The sequence below is a fragment of the Moschus berezovskii genome, chromosome 10 (assembly GCF_049115385.1).
Source record: "Moschus berezovskii isolate FMDL1 chromosome 10, NW_MosBer_1.0, whole genome shotgun sequence".
Classification (NCBI taxonomy): Eukaryota; Metazoa; Chordata; class Mammalia; order Artiodactyla; family Moschidae; genus Moschus; species Moschus berezovskii.
This window is the reverse complement of record NC_142469.1, coordinates 58,975,742-58,988,612: the sequence shown is the minus strand read 5'-3', so window position 1 is coordinate 58,988,612 and position 12,871 is coordinate 58,975,742. Positions and strand designations below refer to the sequence as shown.

The 12,871-nt window shown below is 42.2% G+C and overlaps 1 protein-coding gene and 1 pseudogene across 1 annotated transcript in view; both read right to left on the bottom strand.

Moving 5' to 3' along the window:
• The window catches only part of GPR63 (G protein-coupled receptor 63), a 72,418-nt gene extending 65,461 nt beyond the window's left edge, over positions 1 to 6,957 (bottom strand). The window contains exon 1 of the mRNA XM_088840704.1: positions 6,841 to 6,957. The gene's annotated coding sequence lies outside the window, so the exon portion shown is untranslated. The remainder of the gene's footprint in view (positions 1 to 6,840) is intronic.
• LOC129560791 (uncharacterized) overlaps positions 1 to 12,641 on the bottom strand; it is a 176,464-nt pseudogene extending 163,823 nt beyond the window's left edge.
• Positions 12,642 to 12,871: the final 230 nt, after the last annotated feature.

Here is a 12,871-nt window from a genome sequence, read left to right as displayed (position 1 = left end):
AAATATAAATGCCGATATTCTCACTCTTTATTTTTTATTAATAACCGTTCATTACAACCAAAGATGCATCCATGTATCTATACCACAAAGAGTTAAAGAGAAAAAATGAGTATACTAACAATATATAACAATAACTCATCTAAACAAAAAAATCTATTCTGAAATGCTAAAACAGGTAAGCACCCAGTAGGTAAAGAAACTGCCTGCAATGCTGGAGACCTGGGTTCAATTCCTGGGTCAGGAAGATCCCCCGGAAAAGGAAATGGCAACCCACTCCAGTATTCTTGCCTGGGGAATCCCATGGACGGAGGAGCCTGGCAGGCTGCAGTCCGTGGGGTCACAAAGCCTGGCAGGCTACAATCCGTGGAGCCGCGAAGAGCTGGACACAACTAAGCGACTAACACTGAAAAGGGGACAGAGAAGCTCGGCGTGACTCAGAAAGAGGAGGAAAAGACATGGTCTCCCCACAGTGGAGCAGACAGTGTCTGAGAAAAGAACAACTGACCCAGAAGATATGTTTGGGAGTGTGTGTGTGTTTATTTTCTGTTTCCTTTTTACAGCCAGAACTAAATTCTAAAAATGAAAAATGTACATGAAAATACAAAGGCCATTCTGCCATCGTTAGGGTCATGTCTGACAGCTAAAGATAACTTTAGTTATAAAAATGAAGAAGAGAATTTCTCTCTACATTAAAGTATCAATCCGTGAGTTTTTCACACAAGTCCTTTTCTTAGCTTTTGCCCACTTTATAGCCTTTAAATTGTTCCTAGGAGTGACTATATTTTGGTGGTAGTCAGAGGGACACTTCTCTGATTTCAAAAGGTAATTTCTGGCTATGATGAAGTTCTGTATTATTGACAGTGAGAAAGAGATAAATATGTAAAATTAGAGATATAGAGATATAAACACACAGAGGACATTAAGAGTCTAATCATTATATCTTAGAGATGGCTATACAGGCAACAATATTTAATTACTCTACCATACAGCAGTCATGGATATATCAGTGTACATGGCCAGATGATAATACAGTAAGGAGACTGAAAGTGAAGAGAGTGACGTCCTTGGTGGTGCAGTGGCTAAAAATCCGTGCCACCAACATAGGGGACCTGAGTTCGATCCCTGGTAAGAGAATTAAATCCCACATGGTGCAATGAAGAGTGAAGATCCTGCATGCCACAGCTAAGACCTAGCACAGTCAAACAAATATGTTTTTAAAAAAAAATTTTAAGAATAAGAGAGAACTCTCAGGGCACGCTATAAACCTCTATTCCTGTTTAGGTGGAAATAGCATTTATAGCTATAACTTGGCACTATTGGATGGTTTGGTGTTGAGGCTGTACCTTATAGTTGAGTTTTTGTAAATATTATACCTAGCATTATTTACTTTGGATAAAGCCCTAGTCAGTCAGGTCTGAGTTCAAATGCAATCTGACTTGAGTCTTTCACATTATACCAACCAAAAAGACCATAGAAGGTAATCAAGGAAAGCTATGATGCACTCTACATAGATTTTATATTGGGACTAATAAAATGCCTTGAGGTCAATGAAAAACATCAATGTCCTTTATCCCTATCCCAAAATTCTACTTCTAAGGTTTAACTCAAAGGGAATAACCATAGATAAATACAAAAACTGAGCTTTAAGATATTTACTGCTATATATCAGCAATTTTAAAAAAGGAAAAACTGCCTGACATTATAGTGTATCTCCAATGAAATATGATACATCCATAGAACAAAATACTATTTAGTATTCAAAACATGATACAGAAGATCATTCTAAGATATGAGATGTGATTCATCTTTGTATGAAAGTTTAAAAGAAACAAAATAGTAAAGTATCATTTTAAGAAAATGAAATTTTCTTTATTCACATAAAATATATATCAAAATGTTAATAGGTGTAATTCTTCTTTTCCTTTTTTGGTCTCTCTGGATTTTCTAAATTTTTCACACATACACATAAAGAATAAAGATTTGAAGCCTTACAAGAGCAAACTATACATGAAATATAGACACAAAAATGAGAAGTGACCAACATCACTGCACCTTTAAGTAGAAGTAAATTCAACCAAGGCCTATTAAGGAAGGTGGAGGAAGCTTAAATTCAAAACTCATAATGCATCATTAAAGAACTCAATAAGTCAAAAGAAGGGAAAACATTTGGAAAGTACTGCTTGGAACAGGCTCAGAGTCTTAAAAGCTAGTGCTAAACAGTGTGAAACTTCAGAAGTGGAAGGTTAATCAAAAATGAAGACACCGTATTTCATTTATAGCCTGGAGGAAAGGAAAAAATAAGCTAAAATGATGAAAAGTTGATTTTATTAGAAGTACACACTCAGGCAAATATTTTTTGCTCTGGAAGGCAATAGATGCTATGCCTGGAATTAGCTCCTTTTCATTTCAAGTCTCTTTGTATCTATAGCTTCCCAGGATCCCAACTTAGATCAGCAGCAGACACTCTCAGCCAGAAACTGTAATGAACACCTGGTACAGACGTTAACTTATTCTTAGGTAACTCTGAGCTGAAACCCTTATTTTGATTGAAACTTCAAGCATCTTTAAATCCTGCAAATGTTCTTTCTCTAAAATTACCTATGCATTTGTTTTTTCTTAAAAAAAAAAAAAGGAAGAGGTGAAAACGCCTTCCTTTGGAAGGTAAGAGCTACAATACAGAATTGAATCATGTCACTTCTGCTGCACTCCCTCCCCAAAGCAAATCCTTAGACATTTTCATGCTTTAAAAAAAAAAAAAATTGTGTAACATATTTTAAAATGCTTTAATGAAGGGGCTTCCCTGGTGGTCCAGTGATTAAGAATCCCCCTTCCAATAAAGGGGACACAGATTCAATCCCTAGTCTGGGAATTAAGATCCCACTTGCCCCAAGGCAACTAAACCTACCTACTACAACTACTAATAGAAGATCCAGAACAGCAAAGAAAAAAAAGCAGCTTTAATGATGTTGACTGGGCTCCATCAATTCATAGAAAAGAAGTTAATCAAGAAGCTTCAGTCAAAAACCAAAGGTACCTAAAGATTATGACTACAATGACACTTGAGGGTTTCAAATGATTAAGAATCAATTAATATATATGGTAGGTGATTGGCACAGTGGGGATGTTTTTAATCAAAGTTGGGCCTGGGAGGTTTATCACTCAAAGGACATACTGTTAATAATAGTGTCATTATTAATTTCAATAGAGTGACCACTAGATGATCCTCTTAACTGCAAATATACACTCTTTTGCCCAGGACTTGAAAGCTCTGTTAAAATCCAACCTTCTCAAACCTTCATTACATTTTGAATGAACATGAATGAGCTTCCCAGTATGTTAAGCTATTCATGCTTGAGTTTTCGGAATCTATTATACAGAAATGGGAACAAAAGTACTTTTATTAATAATACCAATCCTGTCCATATTGGCACAGAGGCTAAAAGGCACTTTATCCTAAGTGTCAAACTCAAAGAGTGAAACAGCTTGCTGTCAGCTTCAAAAACCATTTTTTACAAGCATGGCACACTGCCTCAAGCCAACTAAACACTAAAGCATGTTGGGCTACCCACACTGCAAATTATTTGGAATGTTCTCCACATTTTGTGGTTGCAAAGTACCTATTTTGTGGATCATCCAGTTCAAATCAGGGCCGCGTCTGACCTTAAACAGAAAATTCCCAGGAAACTGAAACTGTAATGGACCAAGATCCCATCATTCTGAAAGTCTGTGATCTCACAGGTATAGTCAAACATCTCAAATGTTATTTTTTAAGCTTAAAAGACACAAAGTAAACTCTGTGAAACACAGCACTGTCCATTTCAAGTAAACACTAAGAACTCATCCTAAATATACACATCACTGCTGCTAAGTCACATCAGTCGTGTCCAACTCTGTGCGACCGCATAGATGGCAGCCCACCAGGCTCCCGTCCCTGGGATTCTCCAGGCAAGAACACTGGAGTGGGTTGCCATTTCTTCCTCCAGTGCATGAAAGTGAAAAGTGAAAGTGAAGTCACTCAGTCATGTCCGACTCTTCGCAACCCCATAGACTGTAGCCTACCAGGATCCTCCTTAAATGGGATTTCCCAGGCAAGCAAACTGGAGTGGGTTGCCATTGCCTTCTCCGATACACATCACAGTAGCAAAAAAAATAAGGAAAAAGAAAAATTGCCACAAGCAACAAAGTAAAGGACATTTGCAGCAAATATAAACTCATTTCTGGTAAATGCCCAGCAAATGAAAAAAATGTCTAAAAAATCATTTCATTTCTAATTTTCATACATATGCTGAGATGCAGCAGCTTCAGCTGTGGAACATGACAAGAAATATTCCAAAGTTTTGCTTATTGAGATTGGAGCACTGTATCAAATGTATCATTATCCCAAGTATAAAATGGATCTCTCATATCAAATACTCAAGACATCATTTCACAAACTAGAGCACCAAAACTGACCCAAGGTTTATCTCCCATGCCATTGAGGTCTACTCTCTAAGTCCCAGACCAACAGGGAATGCCTGAAAGTAATTAGAAGAAGAAAAGACTACATTGACAAGCTAAATTTTGCCAGGATTCCTCTACTGAAACTAAATTACTGAAGCTTAAGAAATGCCTGATTCAATCAATCAATTGTATGATAACTCAGTCCATTTTAAAAATATGGAGTTAGGACCACTGGAATATGGCTCCCTGGCTCAAGCCTGGTGTGAGAACAAGAACATGCTGGAAAACACAGTATATTTTAACTTATCTGATACTGATGAAATTGCTAAAATCGATGACAAGCCCTAGCAAGAAACATGTTCAGTTTCTCATCTTTTAGATCTGCTATTCTTAGTGCAGGAGTATTACTGAGTCCCTGAACAGTTTACCCTCTTATACAGAGATACAGAAATATATGAATACCCACATCTACAGATAGATAAGAACTTTGTGATATGTATATATGATATATATGTAAATATATATTTAGTTTCAGAAAGAATTATTCACAAAACCATCATCTCAATCAAATAAATCGTATACCAAATCTCAAGGTACTCATATTAATCCACACAGTTCTAGGAAATAAGTCACATCCACCTTAGAAACCCCAATTCTTTCTGAATGCAGTATTTTCTTGCCTGGAGTCCAGAAGACTTAAAATAGTAACTGCAGTGTGGGTTTTAAGTATGTGACTTTTTCTAAGCAAATGTTTTCCAAGAATGCTCAAATTTTCAGAAAATGCTCAAGATGAAGAGTTCTTTTTTTAAGGTTTTAACATAGTTGACAGCGGAGTGACAAAACTGTGCTCAGAAATGAAAATCTATATCCAAACAAAAAGTTATCACATTAATGTTTATTCTATAATGATTTTCTTTCAAAACTTCCTCACTACAAGTAGGTTGTCTCCTACCATACCCCCTGTCTCTTTCCGCAGTACATTTTTCCACACACAAGTTACATGTAAAGCATATACCTGAGAATTCAAAACACTTCATGACACTTTTCTTGAAAGCGTCCACATTCTATTTCTATTTTTCAAAATAATCTGGATATAATCAATTACATCACTAAAATCTGGCTATTCAACACTTCACAAAGTATAGGGACTTGCCATCAGCACCTGAGATCTACATGTGACATCGGATTTATGGAATGTGAGTGAAGAAGTCAGAAACAGGGATAGACAGGTGTGGAAGAGAACTGGCAATGTGAGAAAATGGGCTTCCTTTACCCACAGGATACATGAAAAGAGAAAAGTTAGCCATTTGGGCAATAAATGAACTTATATATTAGGTTTCATCAAATAATTACATCTATTACATACCTTATCCAACAGTAAAACTGCCTGAAGCAAGAAGGATTATGCAAGAAATATGAGGTTTTGCTTAAGATTCTTAGAAATACTACTCCTAAAATTAGTTGGAGTCTTCTTAATTTAAGATATAATGAAAACCAAATTCACCAATAAACAGAAAATCCTTAACAAAACATGCTTAAAACCTCATCTCACCACCAAAAAAAAATACTGCATCCTACTACAGGGATACCTGCCTTTCATAAGTGTTAAGATCAAGACTAAATATTTCATGAGGGCTAAAAAGATCACTTGGAACATTTCAGTCAGCCTTGGGGGTAAATTTCATAAAAATACATTGTTGGGTTTTGTTGTTTTGTTTGCTTGTTTATTTCAGCACCCTAATCCTCCAGAATATTTTTTTTTCTTTAAAAAAAAAATTCCCAAAAGGGGCGAAGGAATGAGGACTAAAATCAAAGCAATGCTGAAGCCCGATCAAGGCTGAGAGACGGACCACAGCCCGAAAGCTCACCCACATGTAAAAGGCAACCTCTCCGAACTGCTGGAGCTGGAAGGAGTCCTCCGACGGGCAAACCAGGTGAACTGCATCCCTAAGGAGTGAGGAGCCCGCAGTGTAAAAGTTCAGGAGGATTCCATCCCTTCCTCTCACTCCCAGCACTTCGCAGCATCTCGAGGGGAGCGCCGGGCAGAGACAAACCCGGCGCCGGGTGCCGACCTGCAGCCGAGCGCTTTCCTCGAAGGCCTCACGGCTCGGGCGGGCAGGGGCCGGGGCAGGGGGCATCGGCAGGGGAGGCGAGGCGGGGCCCGGGGCCACCGAGTCCCGGCCGGGCCCCCCCGGGTGGCGCCGGCTGCCGAAATCCCTCGAGTCCAGCTGTAAAAACCTTCCCGAAAGCCCGAGCTTCTCCGGCACAACTTCGGTCTCACCGGCCTCGTCCCCCGCCGCGCACTCCGCCCAAGCCCGCAGCCCTTCCCACCGCGGCGAATCGAAGCGCTCCCCGCGGACGGCTACCTGTCCCCGGGGGGCCGGGGACCCCGCGCCTCACCTCGTACAAAGGACTGCGCGCGGGCGCCGGCCGGAGAGCCCGGGGAGCATGGCCCCAGCCAGTCCCTCCCGGAACTTTCCTGACATAGCACTTCTCTCCCCGGCTGCAGAAAACGACGCTTCCAGGCGGAGGAGGAGGAGGAGGCGGCGGCGGCGGCGGCGAGGGTGGCGGCAGTCGCGGCGGGAGCGGCAGCAGAAAGTGAGGAGCATCGCGGGGAGCGCCGCCGCCTCGCTCTCTGCCGAGGGGCGCCCGCCCCCAGGGTAACCGAGCTCCCTCTTAAAGGCGCCCGCCGCGCTTTAGGACGGCGGCCCGGCGGAGGGGGCAGGGACAGCGCGGGAGGAACCGCTCTCCGCCGGCTCTGCTCGCCGCTCCGCCTGGGCAAAAACAGGGCGAGTGCTGGGACCCGGCACCGGCCGGCTGCCCTCGCCGTTGGCTGGCGCCCCAGGACTGTGTTGGAACTTCACCCCTTCTCCTAACCGCTCCCATCCTTTTCGGGGTCCTGTCTTCCCCGCAGCGGCGCCGCGCACAGCTACGCCCCCAAAGCCCATGCGCGCCGCTGGCGACTGCCCACTGGAATTACGTTTCGTCCTATGTTTCCAGCTTTTTCTTCCTGTATCTCCAACAGAGTGATGAGAGTCTCACCCCAGCCCTGGGAGCACAGGAGACTGAAATAACTTAAGGTTTCAGAGGCCCCTAGACTGACCCCCTGAAGGTGTCACTAATGTGTAGCATGGGAGACTTGCTAAATGCTCTGCTTTACTGTGTGCGCTGTCCTCGTCCAATAGTCAGTGGCCAGGGGGCCTCCCACTGGACTTCTTGAACCACTGGCTTTTTTGCTTTAAAGCAAAGACTGGCTGTAAAGAGCACCCAGCTGAATTTTTGGAAGGCCCCTCAGAAAAGATATCACCTTAAGATCGAAATGATACTGTCGATGCTGCTTTCAAGTAACAAATGATACTGTTTTTCCAGCTGTCACCCACAATTGCGATCACTGCTAAGAGCAAAATGGAACGTGCCCAGTGTGGGGATGCCCAGAGACCCAGCATCAGCAGCTGTCTGTGCCCTAGGAAGAGACCGCAGAAACAGTGGGTGTGGGCAGCAGAGAGCTTGTTTTTCACCTCGTGGCTCCAACTCTTACTTCTTCTTAATACTGTGAGGCCTGAGCCCAGTGTTTGTGTCATTTGAACCCTGCACAGTGTCCTCTGGCTGAGGTGGCCGTGGGCAGGCAATTCAAGATTAAGATCTAGCCTGGTCTCCAAAGAATAGGGGCAAGGGGAGACTCTGGGGCAGAGGTATTTTCTAATTCTACCAAGGCACTGGAATCAGTTGTCTGAGACTGGCTGGACCTCATTTCTTCCCCTCCTGCCACCAGCAGATATGAAACAAGCATATGTGAACTTGTGGGAAGCAATATACAAAAGGTTGGAGGAAACTTTCTTATCAGATGGAGCGGAAACAAGTTTTGGGCTTTATATGCAGGAGACATAGTGCTGTCAGACCAAAGGGTAAGATGAGAGAGGAGGTTAGTAGCGAGCAAGAGTGAAGCTACACTGGTTTCATGATCAAGTCTTGTTCAGTCAGGATCGTTAGATGTAATAGGTCCCCGAATCAAACTGATTTTTGAAAGCCTACAGTGAAGAAGACATAAAGATGGCTAATAAACACATGAAAAAATGCTCAACATCCCTCATAATCAGAGAAATGCAAATCAAAACCACAATGAGATACCATTTCACACCAGTCAGAATGGCTGCTATCCAAAAGTCTACATGCAATAAATGCTGGAGAGGGTGTGGAGAGAAGGGAACCCTCTTACACTGTTGGTGGGAATGCAAACTAGTACAGCCACTATGGAGAACAGTGTGGAGATTCCTCAAAAAACTGGAAATAGAACTACCATATGATCCAGCAATCGCACTCCTGGGCGTACACACCGAGGAAACCAGAATTGAAAGAGACACATGTACTCCAATGTTCATTGTAGCACTGTTTATAATAGCCAGGACATGGAAGCAACCTAGATGTCCATCTGCAGACGAATGGATAAGAAAGCTTTGGTACATATACACAATGGAGTATTACTCAACCATTAAAAAGAATGCATTTGAATCAGTTCTAATGAGGTGGATGAAGCTAGAGCCTATTATACAGAGTGAAGTAAGCCAGAAAGAAAAACACCAATACAATATACTAAAGCATATATATGGAATTTAGAAAGATGCAAATGATAACCCTGTATACAAGACAGCAAAAGAGACACAGATGTATAAAACAGTCTTTGGGACTCTGTGGGAGAGGGTGAGGGTGGGATGGTTTGGGAGAATGGCACTGAAACATGTATATTATCATATGTGAAATGAATCGCCAGTTCAGGGTTGATGCATGTTACAGGATGCTCTGGGCTGGTATACGGGGATGACCCAAAGGGAGGATAAGGGGAGGAGGGAGGTGGGAGGGGGGTTCGGGAGGGGGAACTCATGTACACCTGGGGCGGATTCATGTCAATGTATGGCAAAACCAACCAATATAATATTGTAAAATAATTAGCCTCCAATAAAAATAAATAAAAGAAAGAAACAAAAAAAAAAGAAAGCCTACAGTGAAGGAGATTGAATCCCAAGAGTAGAACTGGCAAAAAAAAAAATGCTTTTTAGAAATCTTTTTCTTTTTTCTCCAGGAGTTCAAAGAGTGTTGGGACTTTATTTCTCTTCATAACATGGTTGTACTTTCATTGCACTGGTTTTATCTTCTCAAATCGGGGCCTAAACCTACAGCCCCAGGCTTTTCTCCTCCTCCCACCTCCTTAGCAATTGGTCTCATTAACAAGAAAGCAAGCCAAGGAATGAGTCTCCCTGGGCTCACTTAGATCCTCTGCCCATCTCTGAACTAACCATTAAAACTATGGACTGGAATATGCACTGCCAGGTTTCGTCATTTGCCTATGTCTGAGAAAGGTCAAGAGAGATAGTTTTGGTGCCTTCCCCCTAATACACATCTAAACCACATGGACTGAGCAGGAAAGAGGAGGTTCCGCAAAGGACACACATTGTTAACAAAGATTAAATGAAAATTAAACAGGTAGAGTCTATAGACCAATTCCCCACCTGTCCCATTCCCCAATTCACACACACATACATAGCACCTACCTCTCTGCCCCTCTCCCTATAGCCTCTGGTTCAGAAGAATACAAGTAATTGACACAAACAGTCACATCCTTTGGCCTCAGTAATGTTAACAAACCACTTGCAAAAAAAAAAAAAAAATATATATATATATATATATTTAAGCTGCAATTGTATTCAATAATTTTTTTTCCCTAAATCATGCTACTTCTGCCTCCACATGCCCTCAACCCCACATTCATTGCTAAGCCTTGTTATTATATAATCAATTATAATAAGATAAGAATCCATGAATATACATTCAACTTGAAAAAGAAATGAAGCCTATGAATAATCACATTTCAGTATCCAAGTGACACGGGGCCCAACTCCATTTCCAAACTCCAATAAGTTCTTCATTATCTTTTCAGAGATAGCACAGAGCAGTTTATATTTTGCCTATCAAAAATGCCAAATAATTTCAGCCTTCTTCCCACACAAGAACTTCTCTTTGGTTGCTGATAAAAATGTTTAATGTATTCTTCCTTCATCTCTGTATTTATAGAATTAGTTCACAGAAATTCCAGACAAATTGATTTAAAAACCTGGAGGAACCTTCAGGATTAACCTAAAACATCCCCCTTTATTTTAAGGAGGAAGATTTAAAAGCAGAGATTGAGTTGTCTAGGGTCACAGGGCGGAGAAGGCAATGGCAAGCCATTCCAGTACTCTTGCCTAGAAAATCCCATGGATGGAGGAGCCTGGTAGGCTGCAGTCCGTGGGGTTGCTAAGGGTCGGACACGACTGAGCGACTTCACTTTCACTTTTCACTTTCACACAATGGAGAAGGAAATGGCAACCCACTCCAGTGTTCTTGCCTGGAGAATCCCAGGGAAAGGGGAGCCTGGTGGGCTTCCATCTATGGGGTCACACAGAGTCGGACACGACTGAAGTGACTTAGCAGCAGCAGCAGCAGCAGCAGGGTCATAGGGCTGTTTTTAGAGTTTGTGTTCTGCCCTGCTCTGTGCTAGACATTTCACAAAGAAGCAAAGCATATAACATGATTACTGCCCTCAAGAGGTTAGATTTAGTCAAGGAGACATGACCATCTAAGATACAGGACAAATTTTCAGAGCATCACAGTATATCACATTAGTGTACAGAAAGGCATGATGAGTCTGTGTTAACTATAGGCATTGAAATAAGAGACACAATGAGCTGAAGTAGTCTCGGAAATGCTTTTCAGCCAGGAACCAACTTGATGGTCTTTAAAAATTGCAGAAACAGACTTCCCTGGCTGTCCAGTGGCTAAGACTCTGCACTCCTAAGGCAAGGGGTCTGGCTTTGACCCCTGCTCGGGGAACTGGAGCCGGCATATCTAAATTAAGACCCAACACAACCAAAAAAGAAAAAGTGAAGGCACTGATGGGGAAAAGGTCTTGCCATGTGTTTGGACTGAAAGGAAATTTGGACTGTAAGGAAATCTGCACTGTCATGGTTTAGGAGAGTATTTCAAACTGCAGGTCATGAAATAATTTTAGTAGACTTTAACCAGTATTTTTTTTTTAAGAATTATTTATTTATTTGGCTATGCTGGGTCTTCCTTGCTGCATGTGGGCTTTCTCGAGCTGCAGTAAGCAGGGATCTATTCTCTAGTTGGGGTGTCCGGGTCTCATACTGGGGTGGTTTCTCTTGTGGAGCACAGTCTCTAGGTGCACGGGCTTCAATAGTTGCTTGACCAGTATTTTTTAAATTAAACAAAATGAAAAATATCAGAGTGCATCATACTTAATAAGATTATTTGTTAAACTAGTTTCATTATCTTCTGTGTTCTAAGTTATGATGTCAATTTCATGTCTTACTTGGGGTCACTTTCAAAAAGGTTTCAAAAGCCATAGTTCTGAATCCAGACAGAATGGTGTGAAACACTTCAGAGCCAAAGAGTGAATGAATAACATCTCTCCAAGCATCGTTTTCCTTATGTGCAAGAGATTTCCAGCACAACTTTTTTTTTTTTTGGCTGTGCCAGGTCTTAGCTGCAGCACTCCAGATATTTGTTGCGGCATGCAGGATTTTTTTAGGTGCAGCATGCAGGCTCTCAGTTGTGGCATGTGGGATCTAGTTCCCAAATCAGGGATCAGACCCAGTCCCCCTGCATTGGGAGCCCAGAGTCTTAACCACTGGACCACCAGGGAAGTCCCTCCAGCACAGTCTTTTTACAGAATAAGACCTACAAATGGTACCTCTTATTTGCTGGCTAGACTGAAGATTTTCAGCCCTGGCTGCATATTAGAATCACTTGAAGAGTTTCTACAAAATACCAATGCCTAAAAACCACCCTCAGAGACCCAGACTCAGTTCTGGGGTAGAGTCCAAGCATCAGTGAGTTTAAAAGCTGCCCAGGTACAGCCGTGGCTGCAAACCCATGGGCTAGACCCATAGTTGAACACATCTAGTTCCCTGGTAGCTCAGCTGGTAAAGAATCCGCCTGCAATGCGGGAGACCTGGGTTCGATCCCTGGGTTGGGAAGATCCCCTGGAGAAGGGAAAGGCTACCCGCTCCAGTATTCTGGCCTGGAGAATTCCATGGACTGTATAGTCTACGGGGTCACAAAGAGTCGGACATGACCGAGCGACTTTCACGCACTCACTCAGTACCTGAGAAGCGTGGTGGTACACTGCATCTCTTCAGTGAGCCCATTGACCTTATGATTTATGCTTCTATTTCTTTACCAAGCAATAGATAACGTGCTACATAGTCATCAGAATTCTAACTACTTTCTGCTCTGAAAATCTGCAACTCTGGTGCAATCCGCTCATTGTTTATCTCAGTCAATGACACAGCATGGATCCTGAGTCATAATCTCCTATGTGTCTCTCCACATGTACAATTTATGGTTAGTTATCAGCATACAGTAGTTTCTGGAGGTG